Source organism: Danio aesculapii, chromosome 2 (genome assembly GCF_903798145.1).
Source record: "Danio aesculapii chromosome 2, fDanAes4.1, whole genome shotgun sequence".
Classification (NCBI taxonomy): domain Eukaryota; kingdom Metazoa; phylum Chordata; class Actinopteri; order Cypriniformes; family Danionidae; genus Danio; species Danio aesculapii.
This window is the reverse complement of record NC_079436.1, coordinates 16,814,314-16,822,234: the sequence shown is the minus strand read 5'-3', so window position 1 is coordinate 16,822,234 and position 7,921 is coordinate 16,814,314. Positions and strand designations below refer to the sequence as shown.

General features: G+C 45.1%; 1 pseudogene; it reads left to right on the top strand.

Annotated features, from left to right (window-relative positions):
* Nucleotides 1-2,002: 2,002 nt before the first annotated feature.
* On the top strand, nt 2,003-2,148 carry LOC130215063 (U2 spliceosomal RNA; annotated as a pseudogene).
* The last annotated feature ends 5,773 nt before the right edge of the window (nt 2,149-7,921 follow it).

Below are 7,921 nucleotides of genomic sequence, written 5' to 3'. Positions count from 1 at the left end.
TGGAAGAAATGCTCTGGAAGTCTTTTCCGGGGGCCCCTTTAGAGCTGAAGCTGCCCCAAAAAGAGTGACAGATTCCCGCTGATATTGGTGACTCATGTTGGCATGCAAGTAACGCCCTGGAAGTCCTTTCCCAAGGTCCCGCAAGAGCTCCAGCTGCCCCAGAATGAGTGGCTGATTCCTGCTGATTGTTGGCGCCTCAAGCGGGCAAGGAGAAAACGCCCTGGGAGTCCTTTCCAATGGTCCCTTGAAGAGCTGAAGCTGCCCCAAAAAGAGTGAATCTTTCCTGCTGATTGTGGTGGCTCATTTGGGCCTGGAAGAAATGTTCTGGAAGTTTTTTCCAGGGGCCCCTTTAGAGCTGAACCTGCCCCAGAAGGAGTGACCGATTCACGCTGATTGTTGGCGGCTCATTTGGGCATGGAAGAAATGCTCTGGAAGTCTTTTCCAGGGGTCTCTTTAGAGCAGAAGCTGCCCCAAAAAGAGTGACTGTTTCCCGCTGATTGTGGTGGCTCATTTGGGCATGGAAGAAATGCTCAGGAAGTCTTTTCCAGGGGCCCCTTTAGAGCTGAACCTGCCACAGAGGGAGTGACCGATTCCCGCTGATTGTTGGCGGCACAATTGGGCATGGAAGAAATGCTCAGGAAGTCTTTTCCAGGGGCCCTTTTAGAGCTGAACCTGCCCCAGAGGGAGTGACCGATTCCCGCTGATTGTTGGCGGCTCATTTGGTTATGGAAGGAATGCTCTGGAAGTCTTTTCCAGGGGTCTCTTTAGAGCTGAAGCTGCCCCAAAAAAGTCACTCTTTCCCGCTGATTGTGGTGGCTCATTGGGGCATGGAAGAAATGCTCTGGAAGTCCTTTCCAGGGGCCACTTTAGAGCTGAACCTGCCCCAGAAGGAGTGACCGATTCCCACTGATTGTTGGCGGCTCATTTGGGCATGGAAGGAATGCTCTGGAAGTCTTTTCCAGGGGTCTCTTTAGAGCTGAAGCTGCCCCAAAAAGAGTGACTTTATCCCGCTGATTGTGGTGGCTCATTTGGGCATGGAAGAAATGCTCTGGAAGTCTTTTCCAGGGGCCCCTTTAGAGCTGAAGCTGCCCCAAAAAGAGTGACTCTTTCCCGCTGATTGTGGTGGCTCATTTGGGCATGGAAGAAATGCTCTGGAAGTCTTTTCCAGGGGCCCCTTTAGAGCTGAACCTGCCCCAGAGGGAGTGACCGATTCCCGCTGATTGTTGGCGGCACATTTGGGCATGGAAGAAATGCTCAGGAAGTCTTTTCCAGGGGCTCTTTTAGAGCTGAACCTGCCCCAGAGGGTGTGACCGATTCCCGCTGATTGTTGGCGGCTCATTTGGGCATGGAAGAAATGCTCTGGAAGTCTTTTCCAGGGGCCCCTTTAGAGCTGAACCTGCCCCAGAGAGAGTGACCGATTCCCGCTGATTGTTGGCGGCTCATTAAGGCATGGAAGAAATGCTCTGGAAGTCTTTTGCAGGGGTCTCTTTAGAGCTGAAGCTTCCCCGGAATGAGTGACTGATGCCCTGCTGATCGTTGGTGGCTCATGTGGGCAAGGAAGAAACGCCCTGCGAGTCCTTTCCAATGGTCCCTTAAAGAGCTGAAGCTGCCCCAGAAAGATTGACAGATTGCTGCTTATTGTTGGTCGGTCAAAATCCCTGCCTGAACTTCTGAATGGGGGATGGTGGCTACACTGACTTGGTCGGAAAAGTCTCTAAAACAGGGGCTTTTTTTAAAGTACCCCATTGGGCACCAGCGGCCTATAGTTACGCTCATTGCCATGTTCAAGTTTGGAGTTTGTTTTTGGGCACCAACAGCTCTTAGTTAAGCCTAAAATGTTCTGTCTGTCTGTCTGTCTCTCTGTCTGTCTGTCTGTCTGTTTGTCTGTCTGTCAGCAGATGTGCCTGAGGCTTTAGGGTTAAAAATTAGTACATGTTCTGCTTGCCATAATTGTATTAAATGTGCCGTAGATTGCCGCGCCTACTGCTGACAGTTTATGAGTATCGCTTCTCGGCCTTTTGGCTAAGATCAAGTGTAGTATCTGTTCTTATCAGTGCTATATTTGCTCTTGCCACGCGGCTGTGACAGCGATCGCCTCTTGGAGGTTTTTTTGGTGGGTGCTATCGTAGCGTGCACCACACAACCTTTAGGAGGTACATTGGCTGCGCGTTTCGTGAAGTCTTTTAAGGTAAGGTTTTAAGTATTTATTGATTTGGCTTGTTTTATTGTTGTGTGTTTTTAGAGAGCTGTTGGTGCCTCCACCATGTCGGCTGCTCGTGCCGGCATGCGGAGGCACCACAGCGTGCGTTTTAACTTTAAAAATGTGAACGGAAAGCTCCTGGAGTTGTCCCGCTTGGACTTCTCCAGGAAGCTAATTCAAAAAACTTTAAATTTTAGACCCGAGGACTTGAATTGCATTGTGACTCTGCCCCTTAACAAGGGTTTTGATGTGAGCTTTAAAGCTGCCTCCCTCCTAAGTAATTTTTGGCAAAAGTTTGATTCTGTTAAAGACCAGTTCTCCATGTTCACTGTGGAAAAACTTTCTGACAACACACTTAAAACTGTGATTGTCAGAATGTTTAATGAAACCGTGACTGGGGAAGACATTTGTGTATGGCTGGGAAGATTTTGCACTGTTCGTGGACAGCCTGTCAAGGTGCTAGATGAGGATGGCATCTGGAACTGCTCCTGGCGGATCCCCATCAAACAATGGGAAGATGCCGGGGGCTTCCAGGGCCTGAGACATCTGCCCTCAATGATTGTGCTGGGAGAGAACAGGGGCTACATACATTATCAAGGCATGCCCAATCTCTGTAGAAAGTGCAACAAGTTTGGGCATCTAGCAGAAGCATGCCAAGAAATTATACGTGGGAAGTGTAGAGAAATTGGACATAGTTTTGAACAATGTACCAATGGCAGGCGGTGCAATCTCTGTGGTGAATCAAACCATCTCTACAGAGACTGCCCAAAGAGCTTTGCAAACAAACTGAAAAGTCAAAAAATGGCCGCCCCACCGACCACGCTGGTTTTTGAACAAAGAGAAGGGGCGGGGCCTGAGGTTTTGGCGGGAGCTGACGCCGCTCAGCCAACCTCAGAGCCCAACCAATGCCAAGAAGGTGGGGCGGCCCCAGGGGCGGAGTCACAGTCGGTGGAGGTGGGGAGAGAGGAGGTAAATGAACCAATAGGAATGGAAAAGGGAGAGGAAACGACCTCCTCTCTCCTCACCGTCTCAGAGGTGAGTGTTGCATCAAGTGATGCTTCACTCCCAAATGCTCAGGTGCAGAAAAGGCCTGCAGACTCTCCTCTGTTTGACACAGAGAAGAAACAAAGAGTGGTCTGTGGATCAGACGGTTCAGAAATGGACAGTCTGAACCACGAATGGCCACTCAAGTCTCCAAATGAGGTCTCATTTCTGCACATAAAGCTAACAACATCATCGCCTACAGAACCACAAGAGGTTGACTCTGTGGCTTTGGGGGCGACAGACATTTCCCCTAACTCCACCCCCAATTACCATGGGCGAGAGGATGAGGAAGTGTTACAAGACCACACGTGAGTTTTAAAGGATTTTATTGTCTTTTAATCAGCGTGATTGGTAAGTTTTATCTCTTTTAATTGTCTATTTTACTAATTGTTCATGTCTTTTAACCTTATACTGCTCATGGCCCTCACAATCTCAACCATAAATGTTAGAAGTGTGAGGTCCAACACACGAGCACAGAGCATTTTATCCTTTTTAAAAACTTTTAAGTCAGACGTGTTTTTATTGCAAGAGTGTTCTCTGCCCTTTTTAAAAAATTATAGAAGATGGGAAGAGCTTTGGACCCCCGGACCCTCCATTTGGAGTGGATCCAATTTTAATAAAAATGATGGGGTAGCCATTTTAATTAACAATCCTACCATCTTGGTAAAGGGGAGCACGGTGGTGAGAGATGGGCGGGCTATTTTAGTTAATCTGACTGTTTTAGATAGGGATTTTAATGTTCTTAACGTTTATGGTTTTACGGACAAAAACAAAAGACATGAGCTTTTAGAAGACATACAGCCCCACATGCTAGGTAGGGTGCCCTTCATTTTAGCAGGAGATTTTAATTGTGTTTTAACCCAAAAGGATAGAAGGAGGGCAGACGATTTTAAAGTAGATAAGACATCGGTTTTATTGCAGGGTTTAGTTAAAGATTTTAAACTAGTGGACTGTTTTAAAGCTACGCATCAGAGAGAGGAGGGCTTCACCTGGTTCAGTGGTGATGGTACCAGAGCCTCTCGAATTGACTACATGTTCACACGTGACTACCCGCCAGCCGATGCAACATTAACCCCCCTCTTTTTTTCCGATCACTTAATGCTGTCTTGCACGCTTTCACTGCCCTCGGGTGCGACAGTAGGTGGAGGGCTGTGGAAGCTGAACTGCTCTCTGTTAAAAGATGAGGAAATAGTTGAAGAATACAGAGAGCAGTTCAGCCAATGGCAGACCCTCCAAGACTTTTACGACACACAAGCACAATGGTGGGAAATGGTGAAAGGACGCACAAAACAGTTTTTTAAAAAGATAGGTAGAGAAAAAAAGAATAAGGAAAAAAGACGCATGATGGGGCTGCAAAAACGACTTCAGAGATATTTTAACCTTTTAAACATGGGTTTTGATTTTAACGATGAAATAATAGAAGTTAAAAAAGAAATGTCAATTTTAGCAGAAGAAAAAAGCAGAGGAGTGATTTTAAGAGCAAAAGAGAAAAAAATTGAAGAAGACGAAAAGTGTACGAGGTATTTTTTTAAGAAAATAATCACAAGGGGAGGTGGGATATCAAGGATAAAAAACAACGAAGGGATTATTTTAAATACCACAGATGAAATTTTAGAAGAAGTCGAAACGTTTTATGGTAATTTATATGGAAAAAAAATAGTACACAAAGATGCTCTAAATGAGGTTTTAAATTTTTTAGAAAAAAAAAGTACATAAAGAAAAACACTCAGTTTTAACCCAAGATTTTAAAAAAATAGACCTAGATAAAGCTCTTAAAAGTTTTAAGAAGGGGAAGTCTCCAGGAATGGACGGTCTTCCCCTAGAGTGTTATCAATGTTTTTGGGACATTTTAGCTGGGGTTTTACTGACTGTTTTTAATGAATTTGAGAATTTTAACAAACTACCCGCTGATTTTAGATTAGGAATAGTATCTCTGCTTTTTAAAAAAGACGATAAAACGAATTTAAAAAATTGGAGACCAATCACGCTTTTAAATACAGACTACAAATTTTTTACAAAGGTTTTAGCGACACGCATGTCTGCAGTTTTAGAAGATGTAATCCACCCGGATCAAGCTTGCGCTGTGCCCGGGAGGAAGATCACGGACAGCCTCTTGCTGATTCGAGACGCCATCTGTTACGCGAGAGACAGAAACATTCGTTTAGCTGTTGTAAATTTAGATTTTGAAAAAGCATTTGACAGAGTCTCGCACCAGTACTTATTACAAGTACTGGAAAAAATGGGGTTCCCGGGAAGGTTTTTAGCATGGGTGGGATTGCTGTACAACGACCTTGTCAGCAAAATTATTGTTAATGGACATTTAACAAAAGCAGTAAATATCTGCAGTGGCGTCCGACAAGGGTGTCCATTATCTTCGCTCTTGTATGTGGCTTGTATCGAGCCACTGGCACAGATCTTGAGAAGGGACAAATGGATTACTGGTTTTAACATTCCGGGGGGGTTAACAGTTTCTTGTGTTTTATATATGGACGACGTTACTCTTTTAACAACAGACCTTTCCTCGGCCCGAAGAGCCATGGATTTAACTGACTTCTACGGTCGGGCCTCGGGCGCTAGATTAAACCGGAATAAGTCCGAGGCCCAGCTCTTCGGGCCGTGGGGTAACGTCGACACAGGGGGACTGGAACTGACTTTTAAAGAAAACGATTTTAAAATTTTAGGTGTGAAATTTGATAAAGAGGGTGGAGGAGGGCATAACTGGAATGACATTTTAATTAAAGTAAAACAAAAGCTGGGATTTTGGGGTTTACGTAAACTAACAATGGAAGGTAAAATTTTAATTTTTAAATCAGTAATTTTACCACTCATTTTACTTGTTTCCTCTGTTTTTAGTCCACCAAGAAGTTTTATCAGGAAGCTGGAAAGGGCGGTATTTTATTTCCTGTGGGGATCCAAGTGGGAGCGCCTGAGAAGAACAGAATTAAAGAAAAAATCCGAAAATGGTGGAAAAGGCCTCCCAGATCCCCACCTGTTTTTAGGCAGTCGCTTTACCGCCCTGCATTTTAGCTACGCACTGACCCCATCCAGGGAAAACAAGACGGCTGCCATGACTCGATTCTGGATGGGGTCTTATTTAAGAACCCTGAAAGTTTTACCGGTGGATCTTAAAAACCCAGTGTCTTTTAACTTACCAAAAGAGTATGATTTTATAAAGAAATTTTTAAAGAAGTATGTTTTAGAAACTGATGATGTCACCATTTTGACTAACCACAAGGCTCTCATCTCTCTTGTACAGGATCGAGAAATGGTGAGTCGGGTCCCGGGCCTCACTTTATGTGAGGCCCAACAATCTTGGAGGAATGCGGCCCACCCAGCTCTCCAGAACGAACACAAGGACCTGTCGTGGATGGTGGCACATGAGATCCTCCCGGTCAGGGCGGTTATGCACTCCAGAGGCATGGCCAAGAACCCCATCTGCCCACGGCCCGGGTGTTCGTGCCCGGAGACCGTGCGGCATCTGCTCTGGGAGTGCGGCGCTGCACGGGACCTGTGGGCCACGACCGGCCCCCTGTACCATCAGTACCTGCCAGCGGGTGGGGTCCAGATGGACTACCACCTTGCCATCCATGGGGTGGGCCGGGGTGTGGAAGATATGCCCAGGCAGGATTTTGCATCACTCTGGCTCACCCTGAGCGCTATTAAGGATGCCATCTGGACCACAAGAAACCTGCTGGTGGGGAAGCAGGTCACGGTACCCCTCCACGGGATAAAGAAAATGGTCACAAACACGCTACAGGGGTACCGGACCTGGACAAAAGGAAGGGGGGGCCGGGGCCACACGGAGAAGGTCCCGGCCGCCACCGTACCTGGCCGCCCGTAGATGCACCCTCACCACTCTGGCTACGGGAACAGCGGGCCAGCAGGCCAGAGGAGGGGGATCTCCGCTATGCTCCCAGGACACGGGGCTGTGACCGTCCTGGAGAGCTAGTGTGAATGGACTTTTTGTTATGACTCACCCTCGATCCTGGACAAAGAAATGATTTTATTTTTTGGTTTTACCCCCTTTTTACATAGTTTTTATTGGACTAGTTTTTATCGCTTTTACCACTAATACATCGGGACTTTTAAACATAACACATGCACACACAAAGACTTTTTGCACCACATACACTTTATTTATTTATTTATTTATTTATCTTCTTAACATATCGTGTTTTTAATGGAAAAATACAGTGTGTGTTTCTTGCTTTGTGTTTTTTAATGTCTTTTAATGTGTGCCCAAATGCTTTATGTGTGTTCAAATGTTTTAAGGTCTTTTATGTCTTTTCCTGTGTGTGGTCAAAATGGTGACTTGTCCATGCTTTTAGACTGCTTTTAGTTTTTATTGAACATCATAGATTTTAGCCTTCCAAAATATGTCTCTGTTTTTAAAACATGTCTAGTTACACAAGAAAATGGAAGAACATATTTACCTATTTATTTGTTTTACTTATTTATTCATTTATTTTATTATGTTCTTACATGTTGTGAATTTTTATGAGTTGTGGAAAATGTTTTAAAACTCTGGAATAATTGGAAATGTATGGAAATATGATGTCAATAAAATTTTTTTCGAAAGAAAAAATCTGTTCTTATCAGTACTATATTTGTTCTTGCCACGCGGCTGTGACTGCGATCGCCTCTTGGAGGTTTTTTTGGTGGGTGCTATTGTAGCGT